Genomic DNA, 26083 nt, shown 5'->3' on the forward strand with positions numbered 1-26083 from the left:
GCTAATTGGATAGCTAGCTATCCAGCAAGCACAGGGACCTTTCTGTCTCTACCTCCCCAAACTGGAATTAAGAAGGACATGCCATGGTGCTCAGCTCAAAAAAATCTCTCTCTCTCTCTCTCTCTCTCTCTCTCTCTCTCTCTCTCTCTCTGCCTATCGCTCTCCCTCTCCTCCTTCCTGTCCCTCCCTCCCTCCCGCTCTGTCCCTCCCGCCTCTCTCTTTGGGTATGGCTGTGCACGCACAAATGTTCAAGTCCTAAAGTGCGTGCACAGGTCAGTGGACAATCTTCAGGAGTCAGTGCTCTCCTTCCACCATGTAAGATCCAGGGATGGACATTAGGTGTTCATATTTGGTGACAAATGGCTATACCTTCTTAGCCACATCACAAGCCAGCTGTCCAGATTTCCTGTAGATGCTGGGAGTCAAATTTGAGTCCTCAAGTTTGCCTAGCAAGCATTTTTTACTGACTGAGCTCTCCAGTGGCCGTTTCAATCTCCTCTCTGCATCTTCTCAAGTTGGTTTGGATGAGCGCAATTTCAGGTGTAGTGCAGACTTCCTAATCTCCATATGGGCTGCCTATAGGAGGAGCAATTTGCCAGGAAGTGGTACCTTGAAGACGCACCTTACTGATTCGCTTGCTTCGTGAAGTATTTCTCAGCGTAGCCTGTGCTCCTTTGCAGTGTTGGGGGAAAGTACAGATGGATGGAGACAAGGAAGGTGACCCAAAACCTACTAGGGTCTGCCAGTGAGTGTGAGTTTACAAAGAGCTGAGAATGAATGTGTTGGACAGAAATGAATGCTGAAGGTGTGCCTACTACAGGGGAAGATAATTTGGAGGTGAACGTGATTTCGCTGGAGGCTTCAGCTTCTTCAAAAACAGCTCTCTGTATCCGAGGGGCCTGACTTTTGTCCTCACATGGGGCAATAATGTAGTATTTGAACTACGCCCACATACTGTTCAGTCAGCATGGATAACTATACACGTTGTCCAAATGGAACTGTTTATGGAGCACAATCACGTCAGAGTGTCTTGTTGAGCTTTGGGAATTTAAGCGCCAGCCAATAAATTATGCCCTGCTTCATGAAGTTTGTTTGTTGACTTAGTATGAACCAAAGAAAATGGTTGTACAAAATCTATACTTTCTAACAGAGATGTTCAGGACGCAAAGGGTCCTAAGAAACGACAAGGAAGAAGAAGAGTTAGCATAAGCTAAGAGAATGGGCTAGAAAGCAAGACAAAGCAAAGACAGCAGACAAGCAAAGACCAGAGATCAGTGTAACTGAAATGGTATAAGCAGGCTGGATCCAAAATGCTTGAGTAAGGCAAAACCGGGATCAAGTGTGGCCATAACTTCACAACCAACAAGCAACTAGGACCTTTTATAACCTATTGATTTCATTTCACATAGAGAATTGAGGAGGCATTCTGTCTTCTCGGAGTATTTCAGAAATGTTTACATCTTAACTTTAAATACAAGTGCAACATCTTAATCGTGATACATAAAGAATGCTATGAGTTATAAGGAAAAAATGCAATGAGAAGACTCACTTCCCCACACCAACGAACTGAACCTCTGTAGACTATCCAGCACTTTCCTCACTCAATCTTCTCTCTCCTGCAGCTGGCTCTGATTCCCATAGACAAGCTTCCTTTGTCTGTTACAGAACAATGGATTTCACCAAAGTGCTTTTCTGCCTTGACCTGTAGAATATTATTGTTTGAAGCTATGCACTAGCTGTTTCTCTGGTCCCTGAGACTCACTGCTCAACATCAAGAACTTCAGAGAAGGCTTCTCAGTCCAGCCTACTGTAACTTGACCCCCAACACTGGGGCCTGGTGGGCCGGAAGCAGATGGCAGGACAGGAAGAAGTGCACTACTTCCTCCAGGTGTCTCCCTTCTCCTAAAGTTTCGCCCCGCCATGAAGCCACCAGCTGAGGCCAACAGTTCAGCTTGCAAATATTTTGTTGTTTGGCCACTAGATGGCGCCTTTATACTTCTCTGTTGCTATCAAAAATGCAAGCAAGAGAGAATACAGTCTGCAGGTTTAAACAAATAATCTGTGAATGTAATATCAGGGGCTATTAAATCAAACTGCTTCAATTCAGAGATACTTGACTTTCCAAATGTAATATAATTGTAAATATCTACTCCCTAGCAAGCAGTTTCTTCTTTATGTCGCCAGCTCCCGCTTTTCTTTACAAAGTAGCATCAAGCTGCCCTCCCCACACGCCCCTAAAACAGCAGTAGGAGTTCCATCAGAAGTACTGTCATTTGCCTCCTGAGGCTCTGTACCAGTCTTGCCCGCTGTCCTCCTCAAATCTCTCTTCGCTACACCATCTTCTGCGTCCAATCTGCAGAGTCTACACCGTGATTACTTACCAGTAACTCTCAAATTATGCCGTACTGTTTTGGAAACAGGCTGACTAAGGACTTCAGAACAAGAAATACATTTGGTTGTTGGTTGGCTGAGCACCTTGCAAAGGGTGACTGTTACAGATTTGGCCTCCAGGGTGGCTGCATGAAGTGGCTCTGGGGTCTTTTGAGAAGTCAAATCTAGTGGGAGGTCTATGGAGGCTTGCCCCTCAAGGCAGGGTGGAACACCAGTCTGTGGTGCTCCACTTCCTCGCTAGAGGGTTTGCTTCTAGCCCACACACTCCAACCATGATATGCCAGCCATCCGTTATCCCTAGTTAGAGTGTGCAGGCACTCAGCCTTTGAACTTGGCAGAGAGCTAAATAGAGCTCTCTCTTCTTATGAAGACGTGTCTGTCTCTTGTATGATTTTGTATAATAACACAAATCTGACAAACATACCACAAACACACATATGCACAAAGACACAGCACATGAAAACACACACATGTATATGTATATACACTAGTACATACACACACGACACATGCACATACTTGCACAATACACACAAAGCACATATATACAACATTTGCATACATACATACATACACATACCACAATATAAATACATACACACATACACATAGATACACAGAACACATATATACATCATTTGCATACATACATACATACACACGGCAATAAAACATACATATATATTTATACAACACATACATACACATAGATACAGAGCACACACACAGCATTTTTGCATACATGCATACACACATAGCAATAAAATATGCATATACATTTATACAATACAATATACACATAGATACACAGAGCATATGCACACAGCATTTGCATACACGCATACACACATTCACACACATACAGTACGTACATATTCATAGGCAGTTACAGATTCAGTCACTCCAACATGCCAAGGGACCGATCCCTCTTTAGAGGTTTCCTACCAGCTGCGTTTCCATGGCCCCCTCCTTGCCCTCAGCGCTTCCACAAAAAGCCCACCAGAGGGCGCAGCGACTCTGCTAGAAGCTCTTAGTCCACCCTCCAAAGAGGTGGAGAAACCTCTGGAAACTCACTCCCTGCTCAATTTCATTTACACTTTCTTCTGCAGGGAGCCCTAGGGTGCCAATCTCAGCTGGAGCACCCTATAACAAGGCCATAAATCAGCCCTTCCTCAGATCCTGCCCTCAGTGTGGGAGATCAAGCTGTGCAGAGAGCTCCCTGACGAGATACAGCAAACATCTGTGTGTCTGGCTCCCAGGCCTGTTTAGAGTGGCGTGCCACAGTGCCCTGCCTGCGAGGGGCCAGCAGGCTCGAATGGCCCACCGAGCGAACAAGCAGAGCGGGAAGGTGATGGGTGATTCACACAGAGAGAAGGTCTTTCTAACTCACCCCTTGAGACAGATGCAGATCTTCCCCTGCTGGGGGACAGCTGCTCAACTGTCCAGATGTGAGACCAGCAGGTGTCAGTGGAATCCAGCTGGCTTTACTCTCTAGTCTGAAACGCCTTGCTCCCTTTTGCCTTGTCATTCTTGGACTCACTGTTGTTGTTGGAATAGTATTTCCATACCGACCCTAAGCTAAAGCCGGTGAGTAGATTGAGAGTCATTTTCCAAGACAGAAGTAGTTTTTTCACTGGTCTGATGGGAACTGCCAGGGTGATAGCCTTGCTTGGCTTCTCTCTTGTTAACTTGCACATTGTATGAAGGCCTGGCAAAGAACGCCAAGCACTGAAGACGGTCATGTCTATGTCTGCCTTTGCTCACTGTGTAGCCCCAGCTCCTAGGTGCCCTGTTGTGTGCCTGGAACGAGAAGTGTGCTGAGAGGAGACACCTTCTTCTTATAGAGAGCTCTGCAGACAGTAGAGGCCTGGGGGGCCTACTCTTGGACATTTCAACTAATGTCATCCCACTGGGTCCTGGGATCCTCTCACATCCCTGGTATTTGGTTTCTAGAGGTTTCCCCTGCCCTCTTACCCCCAACTGCTGCATATTTCTATTCATTCTGCTGGCTCTCTGGACTTCTCTCCTGTCTACCCCCATACCCGATCCTGTCCCTGTTTTCCCCTCCCTCTCCCCTCTCCCACCCAGGTCCCTCCTTCCCTCTGCCTCTCTTGATTATTTTGTTCCCCTTTCTAAGTGGGGTTGAAGTATCCACACTTGGGTCATCTTACTTCTTGTTAAGGTTCATATGGTCTGTGTATTCATATGGTCATGGGTATTCTGTACGTTTTGGCTAATATCAGTGAGTACATACCATACATGTCCTTTGGGGTCTGGATTACCTCACTCATGGTGATATTTCCTAGTTCCATCCATTTGCCTGCAAAACCCATGATGTCCTCATTTTTAATACCTGAATAGTATTCCATTATGTAAATGAACCACATTTTCAGTATCCATTCTTCGGTTGAGGGACATGTGGGTTGTTTCCAGCATCTGGCTATTACAAATAAGGCTGCTATGAACATACTGGAGCATGTGTATTTGTGATATGGTAAAGCATCTTTTGAGTTTATGCCCAGGAGTGGTATAGCTGAGTCTTCGGGTAGAATTATTTCCAATTTTTTAAGGAACCACCAAATTGATTTCCAGAGTGGTTGTACCAGTTTGCAATCCCACCAGCAATGGAGGAGTGTTCCCCTTTCTCCACATTCCCTGTCAGCATGTGCTGACCCCCTCAGTTTTTGATCTTAGCCTTTTTGATTAGTGTAAGGTGGAGTCTCAGGGTCATTTTGATTTGCATTTCTCTGATGACTAAGGATGTTGAACATTTCTTTAAGTGCATCTTGGCCATTTGAGATTCCTCTGTTGAGAATTCTCTGGTTAGCTCTGTACCCCATTTTTTAATTGGGTTAAGTGGGACCTCATGAAACTGAAAAGCTTTTATAAGGCAAAAGACAGTGTCAATTAGACAAAACAGCACCCTATAGATTGGGAAAAGACCTTCACCAACACTACATCCAATAGAGGGCCAATATCCAAAAACCACAAAAAGCTCAAGAAGTGAGATTCCAGGAAACCAAGTGACCCAATTAAAAATGGGCTACAGAGATCCCTCTGGATTTTTAAGTTGCCTACTTCTCTTCAAGAAGATGGTAGTAGGGAATAGAGATTTCAGAAGTTGCTGACAGAAGATAACACACAGCTAGCTACTTCCTTGTAATAAGACCTTCCTGGTGTGAGGGTGTAAGGGAGAAAAGACTGCCTTTGAGGAAGCTGGCCAGCTTAGAATCTTCTAGAGTATGGACCCTGGAATCCTTAGCCACCACAACTCTTATTTTGCTCATGAACTCATGGGTTTTGATATTTTGACAAACCCAGGCATTAATCTTTCTCAGTCCCTCCCTGACCAATGTTCTCTATTCCTTTATGTCAGCGCTCTTACACTTTGTGTGTGTGTGTGTGTGTGTGTGTGTGTGTGTGTGTGTGTGTGTGTGTGTGTGTGTGGTGTCTCAGGTCAATGGCCACAACCAGGACAAAGTTTTTCCTACCTGTAATAATTAGACCCTGAGCCATTGCTAGCTCAATACTTTCCCCTTTTAAAGCCCTTATCATGATATAAAATTCTTACCGTTGTTGATTTTCCTGCCAGCCTCTCTGAAAGCTCTCTACTGCACAAGTGAGGAAACAAACCCTCCTTTGGAAAGCCCACTGCACCACACTGGTCGTCATAAACATTTCTTTATAAAACCTGAGAAACATACTTTAGTTCACAGCATTTTTCTATTCCCCCATGCTTGCTCATGGAAATTCGGGTTATGTATAATTTTCTTCCTAAGACAAGGTATGTACCCTGAAAGATCTGTGCACAAGAGACAGACATCAGTCCTAAATGAAAGCATTAAGGTTCATATGGCAAGCCACAGGCTTCATGAATCTGTCTCGTCTCCAGAGAGAATCTATTGAAGGTTAACCGAATGCTAAGATTTAAAGACTTGTTTGTGTAAGGCTTGAGGTGAGTCTGGAAGGCGTTTTGAAATAAAGAAGAACAAAATGATGCTGTTTCCATAGTTCTGCCTGTACCCCACACCCCAGTCAGTGGAGCCTCATGAGCTATCCCAGATACTGCTAGCACGGAGTCGCTCCCTGCAGAAAAGGGCGGGAGAGAGGTGGACTCAAGCAGGATCTGAGGGCACCAGGCTCCCTGCCTGGATATTAGTAAAATTACACTGGAGAAAAATCAGACACTTGCATTTAGGGACATTAGTGCTGGTCCCAGCGTTATTAAGGTCAGAGCCTGTGCTCTGTTAGTTCTAACATGCACCACCCATGCTCAGTGAGCCAGTTAAAGACATAAATCATGATAGAAATAAATGAATAAAGAAAAGGAAATTCATTCAATGAGCTGCATTGAGAAGAACACGGAGGTCCCGTGTGCCACACCCAAGCTGCTCTTGGGGTGTTATCATAAGGATAAGGTTTAAGTGGAGAGTCAGAGGCATGTGTGACTAAGCAACCTTGGTCATGGTGGGGTCCTGCCCATTGCAATGGTCACAGTACCAATCTGAGGCAAGGTCTCCTGCAAGATGTGATTGTTACCTGCAGATAAGCTCCCACTCTGGCTAGTCCATGGACCTCAGGCTCTCCTACAGAGTGAGATTCTAGGGATATTCCAATTTCTTGGGGTCCACTGTTACAGTAGTCTGATCACCAGCTGAAGCTTACAAATGACTCTTTGGTCACCCTCATTCTTGCCAAGATGGTTACAATGCTTGTATCTGATGAGAGTCTTAGTTTTGAAGTGCGAAGTTGGCTCTCATATGGGCTCACATTCACTGGCGGCTCTCCCCACACATGCTGTCAAACAAGATAACTAATCTTCTTACTCTTCGTCATGTCAATGACTTGATACCTCTTGCACTGTGTGTGCTTGAAAACCAGCACCACACGGATGAGATCAATCTCTTCTGCTTCCTCTATGGCTGTGGCAGCCATGGCTCTCCATGCTCTCTGATGCCTACAGCTTCTGAGTCTCTGGGCAGCTGAAAATGGGAAAATCCTTCCCTTAGTAGACCTCCGACCCACACCCCCATTAAGTCTCTCTCTTTTCTAAGGAAAGTCTTTTAAATTAATTTGTGCTTTATGTACTGGCTTGCATGATGAATGGAGTCTCACCAACAAAAATCCCCCAAGACACCTTTCTTACTGTATCAACAGAGAGCCCAGAGCCTCTTTTAATGATAATAAATTTACCCACAGTTTAAGATGCCCACACAACTCTTTTTCTTGAGAAATTGCTTAATTTTCACATATTTCTTTCTGTTCTGCTCTTTGTCCTAGTTTCCCCCATCAACCAGATAGAAGCAGACAGCAGTAACCACACCACAGGATGAACGTTTGGCTGCTTCGAAGTCTCCTCCACCAAGCTACCTAATCCACCCATGAATTCACCCGCACTGAGAATTTCAGGACAGATGTTCACAAGATGTTCACAAATCCTCCCTAGACTGTAACATTAAAGGGAAGGCTTCTAGTCCACTTCCCAATAAAAATCTTTGTTTCCGTCTAAAGATTCATGATCCTAGTACTCACTGTCTATAGTTCTATTAGAACTCTTGTCTTTAACCCCATCTGACTCAACCAGTAAACTCTGCTCATATATTGTACCCTGGCTGCCTTTTCCTCCCTCCTCTTTCTTCCTCCAATACCCACCCAAATTCCTCCTCCCTTTCCCTCCTCCCCCTTCCCTCTCTTCCCTCTTCCCCTTCTCCCCCCTCTCCTCCTCTTTCCTTTTTTTCCACCTCCTCCTCCCCCTCCTCTTCCTCCTCTTTCACCTTCTTCAGGACAAGACCTTATATAGTCCAGGTTGGCTTCAAACTTACCATGTAGCTGAGGAGGACGATGAATTCGTTGTCCTTGTGGTCTCCACACCTTGCTTTCTGGATAATCTAGAAGTCTTGTGGCCCACAGAGCCACAAGATTTTCTGGAAACCAGTTTCAGAACCATCTGGTCAAATTTATTCACAGGAACAACCCTACTTTTCTGGTACCCATTTCTGTGATAGTTACTTTTTGGTTTCTGGGAACATAATACCTGGCAAGAACAATTTATAGGAGTAAAGGTTTATTTGGCTCTTGGTTTCAGAGAGGTTCACTCTATCATGGCAGTCCAGGAAACGCCAAATGCAGCAGAACCAGGGGTGAAGAGATATAACACTCAGAGGCCTGCTCTTGGTAACCTGCTCTTTCAAGCTAAGCCCCACCTTCCAAGGTTTCCAAAGCCTCTTAGAATAGAGTCATCAACCAGGGGGAAAAACATTCCAAACATGCACAATCCTGTTGAAGACATTTCATATTTAAATTATAACACATATCCATGCTATCTGTATAGTGGCTTTTAATCTTCATATACAAGCCGGATGCTTTGTGGAATCCTTTTATAATTGCCCTGGCAATGACACGCAATGTAACATGAGTAAAGTGGCTACAGTTAGCATCTTCCTTTTGCTCTTGATCTCGAGGGGAGAGCATTTTGACCTGACCCATTAAGTGTGACATTAGCTGTGTTTTTCACAGATGCTTTTTATCAAGTGGAGAAGGCTCCTCTTATTCGTAGGTTATAAGCATTTTTATTGTGAGAAGGTGCTCGATTTTGCTGAGTGCTTTTTTTCTGCAGCTATTAAGATGATCACAATGTTTTATCCTTTATTCTTACCACATGTTACACTGATTGATTCTGGGATGTGAAACAAACCCTGCATCACTACAATAAAATCCTCTTGGTCACAACATCTAGCCTTCTTTATATATCATTCGATTCATTTTACCAATATTTTATTGGAAATATCTTAGTCTATAAGGGATGTCAGGAAGTGGCTTTGCTGTATGGGGACACCTCTGGCTGAACTGTTGGAATGATAATGGTTGTACGGAGGGAGGTAGGGAGAAAGCCCTGTTTCCTGTTTCAAAGATGCTATGAAGACTTGATGTGGGCTTTTAATATTTTAAATGTATAACCAAAGACCTTTGGCTTTGGGGAATCATTTTGTGAAATATTTCAAATTAACAATGCAATTTCTTAGTGAAGTAGAGGTTGATTTAGATTTATGTACCTTTTGTTGAATAAGTTTCGGTAGCCGGGTGTTTCAGAAGTTCATCTACTTCATCTGAGTTGGGTTCTTTGTGTCAGACTTTTATTCCTACAAGGTCAAGAGTAATCTCTCTTTTAAAGTCTGAGCTTTATTAACTTGTGCCTTGTCTCTATTTTTTCCTGTTGGGACTCACCAAAGGCTTATTGGCTATAGAGTCTCAAAAAGCCAAGATACTCTCATTGATTTTTTCTTTTGTTTTTCTATTCTTTTATTTATTTTCCCTCTCATCTTTATTACTTACCACCCCCTGTTTAGTCTAGTTTACTATGATCCCTAAAATACCAAAGTACATAATACCTCATCCCCTCTTCCTTGAGGACTTTTTGACTGTACATCTATAAACTTCAGTTCCATATGATACAACTTCTATCAGAATAGCATCCTGTGCTTTAAAACACACTGCTTATTTTTCCTCTCAAGGTATTGAATTTGCCTGCTAACTCTGTTGCATTATGTAACATGGATTCTGTAACGTCAATATAAAAGATTCTGCTACATTTATATTAATGCCTTTGAATCTCAGTCTATCCATTTTAATGGGAAGTCCAATGTATCGTACTTACATGTTGCTAACTATATATTCATTAGAAGAAACTGTGCTTAGCTTTATTTTGTAAACACAAAGATTGAATTAAATAAACATAAACAATGTGAGAACATATAAGATGCAGACTAGAAAACACAATCCCAGCTGTCTGGCTCCCATGGTTACTTGGGTCATGAAATGATACACAGTGTCTGTCCTTGATGAACATTGTTATCCAGTGGGAAAGTGAGTATAAGAAATTCACCTCTAATTGTAAAACAGAACTTTGTAACATTGTTCTTAGGCCATGCACTTGGCTTTACCAAGGACATCTATCTCAGCTATGGGGTATGGGTCCAACGTAAGTACTCAAAGACTTGTTCATTCACTCACTCAATAAATAATTCGTGACCTGATCCTTAGCTGACACCATTGTAGGTGCCAGAATTAAATGAGTGTATATTTTGTGCTAATGATAGACAAATTCTATACTTTTCAATGCACCTTCATTTCCTCTTCTTAGATGACTTTGTGGCAATTGAAGGAGTGTCAACCAGGAAGCCTTAACTGATACTTTATGTTTGGTATGAAAAGTACCAAATAAAATGAAATTGTTTGGATTTTTCAGAACAAATTTAGAATCCCTCAGTGCTAAATATATTTTACAGCCTGTGAATTCCAGAACATAACCACTTCCATGAGTGTGGTCAAGACTAGAAACTACACTCTGAATCAGCAGAACTCCTCATGGTCTCTCCACTGAAAAACCACAGAACCTATTCTCAAATCTTTTTGAGACGCAGCCCCTCCTTTGACACACATTGCTGGGCTGTTAGGATGTCTTCAAACAGGTGTTCAAGTCTCTAACACATTGTATCTCCATCACAGTCTCCCCTATTTTGCCTGTGGTCAAATCTGGACACTAAGCAGAGTGTGGCAATGCCAGCCTGTAATCCCAGCAGTTTGGGATCCAAAGGATGAAGACTGCAGGTCCAAGTTCACCTGCAGGGACTGTAAGCTGAGACTTGGGTGATTGGGGTTTTAAAGAAAGCAAGAACTGTTGTCTTCTTTATTTAAAATCCTTATCACCCCCCCATACACACACACACACACACACACACACACACACACACACACACACACACACACACACACAGAGTGTTTCAGCACATCATGTAAGGCATCTGCTCCTCCTCACTCTTCTCTTCAGTTTTGGTTCCTAATACCCTCTCCGGTAACACGATAGCAAAATCTAGTCTCCTCTTCTCCTGTTGAAAGTATCACATTGCTTTAGTGGTCCTGACATTTTATTTGCCGTTTCTAATAACCATGGTATCTTTTACTGCCGTATATACCTACTTATAACTTAAAACTGGGTAAAATTCCACCCCCGAGCTACAGTGTTGCCTGGTGAGTGCCTTTGATTGGTAGTGAGAGGTCTGCCTTCAAGTGCCCTGCTAAGTCTGACCTTATCGAGGAAAAGAGATCGTGGGCTCTGCTCATCTACTCCCAACAATGTGCATGGTTTCCCATACCCACAAACACCAGGGGGGAAGGCTCATTATTCCATTTGTAGGAAAGTATTGATCACTACATCAAAACCCACTTCTGTATATGTAAGGATTGAGGGTCTCATTCTCCCATAATGAGACGGTGTTGCTAGTTGGCTTTTAGGTATGGAGAGAAAATGCAGAAAACACGAGAATGTGGGAGAAAGCTAAATTTTCCCCATAATTTTACTACCTTCCATTCAAATATCAAAGACATTCATTTAAATATGTAAAGTGGTTATAAACATTTATTTATATACTTATAGAAGATGAGTTTGGCAAAAGCTGTGTTCCATGGACTCCAGTTCACATTGGCCAAATTCTTTCAACTGTTGCCAATCCCAGCCCTTGGGTCTCCGTTACACATTCAACCCAATTTTAGCAGGGCATGGTGGAGCACACCTTTAACCCCACACTGAGCCCAGCTTTAATAGATGTCTTTCAATTAGCGAGAGATGCCTCTCTCTTTATATGGCTTAATATTTCATGTTTGTCATCGAATATTACATGCTTCAGTTTATTTATCGGTTAATCTGCAGAATTACGCCCTAGCTGTTAATAGTTTCCTTGCCCTTTTTGAATAAAGCAGCAATGAACATTCACATTAAAGCTACAGAAGTGAATTTTTAAATCGGCTGGATAATTCCAACTGGAATACAATTCCAACTTGGAGTACAATGGCTTGATTGCATCGTATAATGATATTTACCTTGGTGAAACCTGTCTAATTATTACAAGTCCTCTGTTTAGTTTATTATTAGTGCATGTGTTTGCATGTTGAGTGTGTGCATTATATATGTGTATTCATGGTGTGGGGTGTACACAAAACTATGTAGAATGCAAGTGCATACGTGAGCATTCAGGTAAAAGGCAAACACTGATATCAGATGCCTTCTTTGATCATTCTTCATGCTCTTAGAATTCTCCGTCTTCAGCACCCATGCATTAGGGCTGCAGGCTGTCTGGCTTTTATGCGAGTTCTAAAGATCTAGACTCTGGGTTTCACATTTGCATGACATGCAATTGCTTTCACATGCTCAGCCTTATCCCATTCTCCTATTTTTTATTTTTAGCCACATTGATGTGTAATTTTGATGGCATATCTTTCTTTTCTTTTTCTGTGACTTCTGGGTGGGGTTGTACTCTGTAGTTCATGGGTCTCCTGCTTCAGTCTCCCATGTGCGTTACTAGAATTTCATAGTTTATATTCTCTGGGAGTCTATAATGGTGGAATATTTTCATGTGCTTATTAATTGCTGGTGAAGTATCTTTCTTTCAGATCACTTCTCATTTTTTTATGGGGTTGGGTTATGTTTTAATGGAAACTGTTGCTCACAGGCTCATTCCCATGAGATTTGGTCCCCTGTAAATGCTCTATCTGGGAAGTGTGCTGGTTTGAATATGCTTGGCCCAGGGTATGGCATTGTTAGAAAGTATGGCCTTGTTGAAGGAAGTGTGTCACTTTGGAGGTTGGCTTTTGATACTCTCCTTCCAGCTACTTGATAGCCTTCTCCTATTGGCCTTCGGATGAAGATGTAGAATTCTCAGGTCCTCCTGCACCATGCCTACCTGGATGTTGCCATGCTTCTTCCTTAATGATAATGGACTGAGCCTCTGAACCTGTAAGCCAGATGTTGTCCTTTGTAAGAGTTGCCTTGGTCATGGTGTCTGTTCACAATAGTGAAACCCAAACTAAGACAAGGAATTATTGGAAACTTCAAGAGAATTAGCTGGAGAAAGTTGTCCCTGGTCCCTTACTATTCTTGCCTGGCCAGCATGGAGTATATATTTTTTTGCCATACATTCCAATGGCCACCATGTTCTGCTTCATTTCAATCCCAAAGCAAGCTGACCTGGGACTAAAATTTATGAAACTGTGAGCCAAGCATACCTTTCTCCCACTTAAGTCATTTCTGCAAGCTTTTCGTCACAGAGATGAAGAGGTTGTTTACTTCATGTTATTGAATTTTAAGAGGACTTTGATTCTTATTTTTGTTTTATTTCTTTATTATATGAATCTGATCCCCCAAGCTTTGGACTGCCTTCTGCAGAGAAGAAACCTAGGGTTTTATATAACCTGCTTTACCTATTCTTGTTTGATGGTTTGTGCTTTTGGAATTATATATGACAATCCTTACCAAAGGTTATTAAACTATTTTTATCATCTTTTGGCAGGTTTATAGTTTTGCGTTCCATAGTTATTATTACAGACCACCTTAGCTAACTCTTTTATATCTACATCCAACATTCTTTTCTTCAGTTATGTCTACAGAGGTTTGATTAGCACGATGGTAAATGTTCATTGTCAATTAGACTATCTAAAATCACCTAGGAGGCACACCTCTAAACGAATCTGAAAACATTTGAAAGGAGGTTTAATTGAAAGAGGGGCCATACTGAATGTGGGTAGCATCATCCCATGGACTTTAAGTTCCACACTGAACAATGATGAGGGAACACGTGAAATACCAGCACTTCTTTCTCTCTGCTTGTGACTGTTGATGCAGCTTGACCTGTTATCTCCCACTCCTGCCATGACTTCTCAGCCGTGGTGTGCTCTATCCTCTCAAACCACGGGCCACGGGAAACTCTTTCTTCCTTAATTTGCATTTGATAGGCACTTATCACAGCAATGACAAAAGTAACTACGGAGCTAATAAGGCCTGAAAAACTGGAAGTCGGGACTAGGACTTGGAACCAGTGGAGAGAAGCTGGGAGGAAGAAAGAACACTGAAGAGTACAGCTGACGGAGCCACTTCTGTGGGAGGAAGAGGACTCTGCTAGACTAAGAACCAAGGGTCTGGTCCAGAGGTGTCACATGAATGCCGTCATGATGGGATGTATTTAGGAATCCCGGGGGTTCTCTTTGCCTGCCTTCCTTCCCTCCTCCTTTCCCTCTCTTCCCCTCTCATTTATTTTCTTCAGTTTGGTTTTAAATGACACTGAGGGGGTACTCCAGGATTACTCTACCTGTAAAGTAACCATACTGCCATAGATGGTATTAAAATTGAATTATGTCTGGTCATCGACACACGCCTGTAATTCCCAGTACTTGGAAGTTGGAAGCAGGAGAATCAGGAATTCAAAACCAGCCTTGGCTACGTAGTGAACTTAAGACCAGTGTAATTTATATGAGGATCTGTCTTTTAAAAATACCAAACAATCCCCAAATGTGTGTACTAGGATGACTAACAGTAGCAATGTTTTATTAAACTCGTATTATGATGTTAGCGCTATATTGCTTTAATGAAGATTATCTTATTTAATAGTTTTAATAATATGCAAGCATTGTTAGTTAATATTTCCAATACTTTATGAATTAATAAACTTAGTCAAGGACTGGCTGGTAACTTGTGTGGGGGCAGCCACTCAGTAAGGAGAAAGAATGGCTGGCAGCTTACCGTGGCTTTATCCATAACCCTCGACTCCCCTGCCATGGTGTTTGCGCCCTCTCATGGGAAGCGATTCCGAATCAATCCACTAAATGTTAACGTTATTTTCTACATGAAGAGGAAGCTTTAGACACGCTGAGCCGAGTCTGTTTATATACTGTGATTAGAAATGTGCAGAGAACGGCTTGATAGAGAACAGAACAGCTTCACCTGGTAAAACTCAGAAATGGGGAAAGTAGGACTCTGTAAAGTTAAGCAAACGAAAGCCAAAGCTTTGAGTGTTCATGCCACACAGTTCAACCTTCTTTCCTTCTGTCTAATCACATTCCCTTCCCTGGCACAGAGGCAGAGCATAATACCTTCTCGCACACTGTGACTTGCAAATCTTTCACGCATATGTAATACACACACACACACACACACACACACGTATGTGTGTGTGTGTGTGTGTGTGTGTGTGTGCATGTGGACAGAAGGCAGGTTTTTTTTTTTTGTGTAGGAATAAGGTAAACTGTCTCAAAATTTTGTCCCCAGATGTAAGGAGTGTAGATGTTTGGACTGATACAGAAAATCACATTAGAAAGTGGAGCCTATTGATGCCCCAGCATAGGGGGATGCTAGGGTGGTGAGGTGGGAGTGGGTGGGAGGTTACCCTCATAGAGGCAGGGGGAGGGAGGATGGGATGGGTGTTTGGGGGAGGGGAAACTAGGAAGGGGGATTTTTTAAGATGTAAATAAATAACAAAAATAATACATTAATAGATGAGACAATCAAAAGAGAAAGGAAGGAAGGAAGGAGGGAATAAAGAAAGAAAGGAAGGAAGGAATGAAGAAAGAAAGGAAGGAAGGAAGGAAGGAAGGAAGGAAGGAAGAAAAAGAAAGGAAGGAAGAACAAGCTGATCTTATACAGAGAGGATTTCACACAAATGGCTTTTTCTGTTGCAGCCACACAGGTAAGAAGAGGGTGGGTGGTTAGAGTGGTACAACCTAATCCTGGTTAATGGACTCCCTCTCTTCCTCTTTGTCTAGCTGAAATGACAACCCTTCTTTCTCATAACCCACACTGATTACTGACTCGAGATTACTTTTTACTAATTCAGACTTCTTAGAGAAAAACAATCTCATTTTTCTCAGACTAGAAGCTGAAGATCTTCGGCGAAACAGGTGCCAACCATATTATCCAAGGTCTTCCCTCTGATCTTTAATTGTATTTGGCAGGAAGGGATCAGGCTTTTACGGTGTTGACTGCAGCAAAGGGCTTGGCAATAGATTCTCCCATCGCTGGCTACTGAGTACTTGGGCTGAAGTCGAACTGCGGTGAACTACTTTAGAAGCAGCTCTTACCTTAGTATTTCCAGGACTGAAAATGAAAGAGAGGAAAAAGCTGCTTCTATTTATCCGCTGTATCTAAATCAGTGGCATCGAGCTTTCCTCTTCTATTCATTTTGAGGCACAGGAGTTAAAACCATGTCAGCAAGTGTGGCTTCTTAAGGGATTTTTTGCTAGGATTGGCAGTTCAGTGCTATTCATGGAATTCCCACACCGAGTGTGAGTACAGTCATCCAGCAGCTACTGCAACAGACACAGGGATATCTGACTGATTTATAGACAATGCTAGCGAAACAGAATCCTGTGCTCTCTGGGGTCTTTTTTATTTTATCAAAAGCAGATATGTTTTTTATCACATAATACGTCGTTGGTTACAGTTTCCTCTCCCTCTACTCCTCCCAGTTCCTCTCGACCTCCCCTCCAGTGTGCATCCTCTTCCTTTCTGTCTCTTTAGAAAACAAAACAGGTGTCTAAGGGATAATAGTAAAAAAAAACATAATATAGTATTTTTCTGTGAAAAATATAGTATATACTATAGTATTTTATAAATTGTATAATATAGGTTTTTTTCCTTTAAAAAGAACTGACATAAACATTTAAGGATGGGAAGACTTATTTTGACTCACAGTTTCAAAGGTCTCATTCACAACTGCTTGTCCCCACAGGCTTTGGCAGAATACTACGGCTCCTGTTGCAGGGATGTTCCACCTCATGCCGCACAGAAAGTGGTAAGAGAGGAAGAAACCAAGGACAGGTCTAACTTTCACTGGCCTTCCTCCAGTGACCCACCTCCTCCAGCTAGGACACACCCACTACATATATCACAATCTCCTTAAATAGTGCCACAAGCCGAGGACAACGTGTTCAGCATGTGAGCCTATGGGGAGGAAGGGACAAGGGAAAGAGAGAGAGGCAGGGAGGAAAGAAAAAAGAAGGGAGGAAGGAAGGAAGGAGAGAAGGAAGGAAGGAGAGAAGGAAGAAAGGAAGGAGAAAAATAGAACAAGGTTTACATACATACTGGAATAAAATACATCGGAATATCCACAGAGGTTATTGATGCTTGCTGAAATTGTAGGTTGTATTTGTTTCTGCCAAATATTGTGTACTTTTGTTGTATTTTTACTGACTACACTGCTTTAATTATTAATAGAGAAGAATGGCAATGAATTCGAGTTAAGAGGCAAGAAGTTACATAAACATTCATCATAGTAAATGTTACTTTGTAAATATATTTAATTGCTTCCATTGATAATCTCTATTCACTATTAAAATTGTAAACTGGACTTCCACTTTCTGGTCCAGCCTATAAGGAACTTAAGGACATCACTCCTCTTCTAAGAGCCAACCAAACTATAAGTAAGTGATGTGTTAGATCTTGTTGAGAACTGAGGACATGGAGGAACCATCTCCCAAATGGAAGTGACTAACAGATAAGTGGATCCCAGCATCGTGGAATAGAGATTAATGGAAGGGTAAAACAAATTGTGGTTAAGAAATTTCCATCATGTTAGTGAGGGTAAGTTTGAGAGGTAAGAGTGCTACAGGGGTTCCCTATCTTACAGGGTTCCCGGTTTTGAGTTGACTTCCAAGGAGCCTCACAGGAAAAGCATGAACATTTCCCTCAGGCTTAGGGAAGGACAGTATTTTGAAATGTTCCCCTGTCCTTAGTAGAGCCTGCTTCTAAACTTGCACCAGAGGCAGAAGGCCCAAGCGAGGCACAGACTGTTGAAAGAGAAGGACATAGGAAGACTTGGTCCCTACTTTCCCACTTACTGTATTCCTGAGGACAATGAGGAGTGATTTTGGAGAAGGAGCAGGCAGACGAATGGAACAGAACTGAGAGTCCAGAAAGAGAAGTACCGGACGATGAGCTGCTCTTCGGCAAAAGAACCAAGAAAGTCAGTGCGCAGGTTGGCCTGTGTAATTTTTTAAGGAACTCATGGTAAACTATTTGCATGCACATAAAGGAATCTTACCACAAACATTACACATTACACACACACACACACACACACACACACACACACACACACACACACACACCTCAAACTGGATCAAAGACCTTAACCAAATGATGAAAACTGATAAATTCCCCAAATATGAATGAAAATCTGGGTACTCTTGGATATGGCGATCAAAGCACCAAATGTCAGATCTATAAAAGAAGAAAAGTATAAGTCATTAAAATAAAAACAAAACAAAAAAAAAACCCTCTTCTTTGTAAAAGCTACTGTCAGGGAATGAACAGACATACCATAGCCAAAGAGGTGATTTTTGCAGAATACATTGTTGATAAGGAACTGAACCCAATACTTAGAAAGAGTCTCTCAAGAATAAGAAATAAGAACAATTAAAGGCAAGCAGGGGATCTAATGGTTCTGCTGGCTCAAGATTCTAATCATAACCAATTGGAGACAATTCAAGGCCAGCCCTGTAGCTGTATTGAGACCTCACTGAGAACCAGGAAGAAATAAGAATGCATCACAACAGTCGAGAGCTTGCCTACAGTTTGAAAAGTCCAGGGCTTAGTTCTCAATGCTTCCAAAAGAAAAACAGCAAGACATCTCATCAAAGAAATACTTATAACAAAAAAACTGCTTACTCCAAGACCCATAGACTATTTAATAAAAACCCCATGCTAGGCATTAAGAAAAACCTCCCCTCTGGTTGTTGATTATAGGACTTCAAGAGACTCGTAAAGCAATCTAAACTATTGCTGTTAGATCCTACACACTTCAGACACCAGACTTGGAGAAATTGAGCTGGAAATGACTTGGAAATCTCCCTGAGGACCGACTAGCCTTTATAATATCTGAAGATACTGTGCACACTGCCAGGGGAGGCCAACAGTCAAAAACCCCACCCAACTGTAAAGTCTACAAACCACAATGATGACCAGCGTGCCCAGTGTGCAACAGTGGTATTTATATCTAAGAAGTACCTGAAAGTCACCTAATAGGACTTAAGTCCTGATCAGCAGAATTGAATTCATGTCTAGTACCGTAAACCTGGCCAACTACTTGTGACTGGTGAGGCCATGGCCCCAAGAACCTACTAAAGCTACTTTACTAAAGCAGCATAATTCCCAACAGCATTCTAAATACCCACACATAAGGGCACTTCTCAATCCTCATCAAAGAAGCTTGTTTTACAGCATTTGAAAGCCATCATAGAAGTCCACACCTGGTCAAAATATAGAACAGACCATGAGTTGCCTAACCCTAACTGATTCATCTACAATTACTACTTCTACACCTAAGGTTCAGGGAACATTGCAGAAAGTGACAGTGAAGATATTTTAAGAGCCAGAGAACCAGGATATCTATAGGAAATAGAGTTTTCTGTATGTGACAGGAAATTGCACCCATAAAATCTAGACAACCTGAAAAATGGCAGCACCAGTTGACATCCCAACAAGAAGGGAGTAAATCTCACAAGGCGCCATTCTTAGAGGAAGGCTTCTGACAATCAAAGGCTTCCAAGAGAGGGACTTAGTCTTCTCAGGCAGGAACCAATAGGTAATCTAATCCCAAGTTGTTAGCCCTAAACACATATACATATGACTAACATTAAATGGACTCAGCAAGTTATATGTGTATTTATTACCATACAATATATTCATAGGTTTATGTGCACAACAATAAAGGGACAAATGTAATAGATTTGAGAGGAAGTCAAGGGGTAGGGGCAGAGAAGAGGGAGGGAACTGGAAATGATGCAAAGACAGAACTCGTGTATAGAATTCTCAAAGGACCACAAAACTGGTTTACAGATGTCCAGTGTTTTGGACATTAGAGGAAAGAAAATTCACACAGTGATGTAAGCACTACATATTCTTAGAATGGTAGAAAACCTAAACAAGGCCCGCCAGTGCTACTCATTCACTTTTCACTGTCATTGTCACCCCCTTCCCGTGTGTGTGTGTGTGTGTGTGTGTGTGTGTGTGTGTGTGTGTGCGCGCGCAAACGAGTGGCTACACGTGCATGTGTATGTATGTGTAGACATAGGACGAAATCAAAAGTCAATGTTAGATGTCATCTTTCCGTATACCAGGCACTACTTTAGAGACATGGTATCCTTGTCTTTTCCTGAAACTTGAAGGTCAGCAAATCTGGTTGACCAGTGAGCCCTAAGGACCCACTGCCTCTGTCCTCCCAGGGCTGGGATTGCAAGTGCATCCCACAATTCCAAGACTTTGTTTGTAGGTTCTAGGGATTGAGCTCGGGTCCCTATGCTTTCAAGGTGAATCTTTGTCAACCGGGACATGTTCCCAGCCCCACCAACACAGTTAAAGCACCGTTTTGGCAGTTCTTCACAAAAGATCATGGTTTGGCACTCCTGCAAGGGAACTGGAATTTAAAGACCTGCATATGGATTTTATAGTAGCTTTAGCTATGATTGCCAACAGGGGAAATTATTGGTATTTCTCTGTGGCTAATGGATAGACAAACTTCAACTTGAGTACTAGAACAAACAAGGTGTAGCCATTAAAATATATAGGGGAACTAACAGTAGGAGCAAGGGTTGTCTATGCCTCTGTTGCCTACCTTTGTACCCCTTTCCCCTAACTGGGCCACCTTGTCAAAGTAAGATGTGCCTAGTTCTACTGCAACTTCATAGGCTGAGGTGGGTTGATATCCATGGGAGATCTCTCCTTTTCTGGGGAGATGGAAAGGAGGGGAAGGGAGGGGAGAAGGAGAGACTGGGAGTAGAAGAGGGAGGGGAACTGGGATCAGGATGTAAACTAAATAAATTAATGAATGAGTGAAAAAATTGTATATGAGGGAACCAAGTAAAAGGTCAGTATGAAAAGTCTCCGGACTAAATGACCTAAGACCAGTGAGTACCACAGGTTCAGAGGGAGGGAAGAGACAATTCATGAAACATGGAGGGATGTTAAGGAAGTGAAATATTCTCTATCCTACTATAATGGTATTTATATGTCCATAAACATTTCTTGAAAGCTCCTAAGTTCACTCTAACACAAACTGTAGATGTCGGGTAATAATAATTCATCAGTATGATTCATCAGGCACAGGGAGCATATTGCAAAAATGGAAGATGTTAATAACAGGAGAGGCTATGCAGGGGAAGAAGAGGGCATAGAGGAACGCTATTCTATCTGCCCAGTATTTGCATAAGTCTAAAATTAGCTAACAAAATCTGCTAATCTTTGAGAAGTTCACACTGCTTAGGATGTAATGCCCCCAGGCACAGCCTGGAGGGTGTGAGTCTGTGCTCTGGGTCTGGACTATCTGAATGGCCTTGGGTCACGTGAAGTATGGAAAATGGAGTCAGGGGCTCTTTTGAAGGTCAGATGGGAGTCTGTGGTAAGCACACGATGAATGGGTGGCTGCTCATCATAGAGTTCTCCTGAGGGAATTCTAGTCATAGAACTCTTGACAATAGGACCTGGTGCCCTTGTGAAACAATTCCACACCATGGGAGCACACACTGATTGATGAAACATTTATTATTGATTTATAAAAGAAACACTCACAAGACTGACCGGATGAATGCCAACTGTTGTCCTTTTCAATAATGAAATACTAAGGTCCTGAGAGAAGAAATGGTGTCTGCAAAATTACTAAGGGTACTGTAAAGGCCAGGTATTCAAGGTACTGTCTGTGACCGCCCCAGGGTTTCCTGAGTGTTTCAGTTTGCCTCCAAAGACAGTTATCTGCAGCCTTGAAACTGTTCTGTCAGAGCTGGGTAGAATATTAGCACTCAGCTACCTTTCCCAGACATGCAAGTGGCCAGGGATGGTTCCACAGTCACAAGTGAACTGGTGATGTGGTTGATTTTAAACTATGTCTCACAAGCTCAGTTCAGCTTATTTAACTACGCTGCCACTATTAAGACTGCGGTTATATTAACACTCAAACTTATGAAGATTCTACGCGAATGTGGAAACAAAGGTATTTTTTGTTTTGTTGATAGTATTTTAATTTTTTCTCTTAAGTACTATACCTGTTTTCTTTGGGGGAATAAACATGTTTATGTTCTGCTGTACAGATTTTGTTTGTCTTTGATGTTCTTCCTATGTCTACAGTACAGCAAACCAAAACTTCGCCATTACCTCACTAATACCATAACAGCTCCCTCACACAGAACAACTTTCAAATCACGTTTATCTTTCCTATTTACAGCAGGTTTTTGAAATGGGCAAGTCAGGTGTTCATTTATTTTTCATTCAAGTTTTCTGAGAATTTAATCTACAAACCCTGGGATCACATTATTCCTGCAACTCCTCCTGTGTCCCTTCCCCATTTCCTCTCTAAGTCGTGACTTCTTTAATGTTCAATGTTCGATATATAAATATATACATGCATACACACCCTGCTGAGCCCATTAAGTAGTGTGCTTGAATGCGGTGCATGGACGAGTGTGTGCATGTGTGGTGTGTTCGTGGTCCATGCGTGATTCATTTGAGGTCCGTGCATGGTGTGTTTGTGGTGTAGGCATGGTGCCATTCATGTGTTCATGTGCATGTGTGAGTGTATCCTTGTGTGGTGTGTGTGTGTGTGTGTGTGTGTGTGTGTGTGTGTGTGTGTGTGTTAGGCTGACCATCAGGGAGTGGTTCGGGAACCCAAGGGCTCATCACTGGAGAAGACTGACTTTTCCTCACTCAATAGTCATTGGTTGTCTGTAGTTTCTCATCTTTGGGTGGGGCCCTGGGAGACTTTCCCTACCTGCCCACTCTGGCATGTCAACCAGGGTCTTTGTGCTAGCTTTGTCTAGGTGATCATATCTTCTCTATCATATACAGAAGATCCTGCCTTGTCACAGATGTCCTAGCTCACTGGCTCTCATGACCTTCTTTTCTTTCTTTTCTTGTTTTCTTCAGTTTTTAAAAAAAGTTCCAACTATTGAAATATGGTTTTATTACATTTCCCCTTCTTTTCTCGTTCCAGTCCCCTCCAGTTATCCTCACTTGAACCCCTCCTATGCCCCTACTCTCAAGTTTATAGCCTCTCTTTTATTATTTTTATTATCCCATTTATAAAATATGTATATATGTGTATGTGAGCATATATATATATATATATATATATATATATATATATATATATATATGTATGTATAAAACTGGGGGCAAGTGGATCACTGTCAATTAGAAACTAGCTAGCCTGGTCTAAGTGGTGAGAACTTGTTATGAAACAAACAAACAAACAAACAAGTTCTCTCTGTTTCACCCAGTCAATCTCATAGTCTTATCCCCAGCTCTGTAGCAGAACACCCATGGCAGCCTTTCTTGACCCCATCTCACATGAGCCTCACAGATCTTCTTCTCCTAACCTACCTCCCTCAACTTGCTGCTTTGTCCCAGACTCCAATCTAGCAGGCACCCCTTCTATGCCAAGGGTCCCTCCTCCAGGCTAACAAGCAAGCAGACCTACACCACTCCTGCTGCTCCTGTGAATCAATCCCTCAGTCTCATCCCCAGAAACCTGCTGTGGTCTCCCTTTCCTCTTTACCCCATGCCCAAAGATTCACAAAGGCTTTTCCCTCCAACCTTCCTTCCCCTAATTCAACCCAGTATCTCAGGCTCAACACCAGCAGGTGTTGAACACACCAGACAGACCCTGAAGGAAACCAGGCAGCACACAGGACACAGCCTCACACTCTGTGAAAACCCAGAGAGGAAACAGAAACCAAGAAAGAAAACACCCAATAAAGACAAACCCAGAAGCCAGCACCTAGACCTATAATCATCTCAAACGCAGATGCCTAAAGTCAGAACAAAAGCACAATGTCAGCCAGTGCAATACGTCTTCACTAGAACCCAGCTTTCTTTTTCTTTTTTTTTATCATTATTAACTTGAGTATTTCTTATTTACATTTCGATTGTTATTCCCTTTCCTGGTTTCTGGGCCAATATCCCCCTAACCCCTCCCCCTCCCTTTCTATATTGGTGTTCCCCTCTCTATCCTCCCCACATTACCGCTCTCCCCCCAACAATCCCGTTCACTGTGGGTTCAGTCTTGGCAGGACCAAGGGCTTCCCCTTCCACTGGTGCTCTTACTAGGATATTCATTGCTACCTATGAGGTTGAAGCCCAGGGTCAGTCCAAGAACCCAGCTATCTTAACACAGCCCTAAATACTCCAAGATAGTTGAAGCATAAGAAAAAGACATTTAAACAGCCTTCATGAATATGATAGAGGTCTTAAAGAGGAAAGGAACAAATCGCTTAGAGAAATTCAGAAAACAAACAGTGGAAGGAAATGAATGAAACTGTTTAAGCCATGAATGTGGAAACCGAATCAATAGAGAAAACCCAAACTGATAGAATTCTGGACATAAAAACTTTACAAATTCTAATATGAACTACACAGAGGCAGGCTTCACCAATAGAATATGAGAGATGGAAGAGAGAATCTCAGACATTGAATATACGATAAAAAATGGATACATTGGTCAAAACGTATAAATGAAAATGATAAATCTAAAAAAAAAAAACTCTTGGTGCAAAACATCCATAAAATCTGGGACACTGTAAAGGGCAAACCTAAGAATAACAGATGTAAAGGAAGGATAAGAAACCCAGTTTAAGAGCCCAGAAAATGTTTTCAACAAAATCATAGAAGAATTTTTTTTTCTAGCCTACAGAAGAAGATGTCTATAAAGATCTAAGAAACATACAGAATACCAAATAAATTGGACCAGAAAAAGTCCTTCTGTCACATAATAATTGAAATGCTAAACATGCAGAACAAAGAAAAAATATTAAAAGCTGCAAGGGAAAAAGACTATGAACCATATAAAGACAGATCTATTAGAATAACACCTGATTTCTCAACAGAGACTCTGAAAGCCAGAAGGGCTGTGGACTCTTAGAGACCACATATGCAGCCAAGACTACTGTCCTCAGCAAAACTTTCAATCACCATAGATGAAGGAAATAAGATATTCCAGAATAAAGTAAAATTTAAACAATATCTATCTACAAATCCCATCTTATAGAAGGTGCTAGAAGAAAATCTCCAACATAATGATGTTAACTATACCCATGAAAACACAGGAAATAATTTCACAGAAGTAAAACAAAAGAAGGGAAACACGTACACACGACTCACACACAAACCACTACCACTAACAGCAACAGACATGGTGCGGGAAAAGGAGCTCAGAATTCTACACCTTGATCCACTGGCAACAGAAGACTGCTATATTAGACCTAGCTTGAGAATATGAGACCTCAAGGTCTGTTTCCACAGTGACACACTTCTTTAACAAAGCCACACCTACTCTAACAAGCCCACACCTCGTAATAGCTCCCTATAAGCCAAGGATTCAAACACATGGGTTGGGGGCACTGCTATTTGAACCACCACACATATGAAAGACTTGTACAATATAAACTTCAGGTCTTTGAAGAAGATAACTGAAAATGGAAAGATCTCCCATGCTCATGGATTGGTAAGGTTAACATGGCTATCCTACCAAAAGCAATCCACAAATTCAATACAATCTCTATCAAAATTCCAACACAATTCTTTACAAACCTTGAAAGGAAAATTCTCAATTTCACATAGAAAAACAAAACAAAAACTCATGATAGTTAAAACAATCCTGTAAATAAAAGAACTGCTGGAGGACTTACTGTTTCCAATTTCAAATTTAACTACAGATTTATAGTGATAAAAACTACAGGTACTGACATAAAGCCAGACATGTCAACCAATGTAATCAATTTGAAGACCCAAACATAAATTCATACACTGATAGGCATGTGCTTTTTTGACAAAAAGCCAGAAATAGACATTGGAGAAAAGACAGCATCTTCGACAATTGGTGCTGGT

At 41.9% G+C, this 26083-nt stretch overlaps 1 protein-coding gene; it reads left to right on the forward strand.

Annotated features, from left to right (window-relative positions):
- Erich1 (glutamate-rich 1) overlaps positions 1 to 26083 on the forward strand; it is a gene marked incomplete at its 5' end in the record, with an annotated part of 52793804 nt that overhangs the window by 24244190 nt on the left and 28523531 nt on the right.

Source organism: Rattus norvegicus, chromosome 16 (genome assembly GCF_021556685.1).
Source record: "Rattus norvegicus strain SHRSP/BbbUtx chromosome 16, alternate assembly SHRSP_T2T, whole genome shotgun sequence".
Lineage (NCBI taxonomy): Eukaryota > Metazoa > Chordata > Mammalia > Rodentia > Muridae > Rattus > Rattus norvegicus.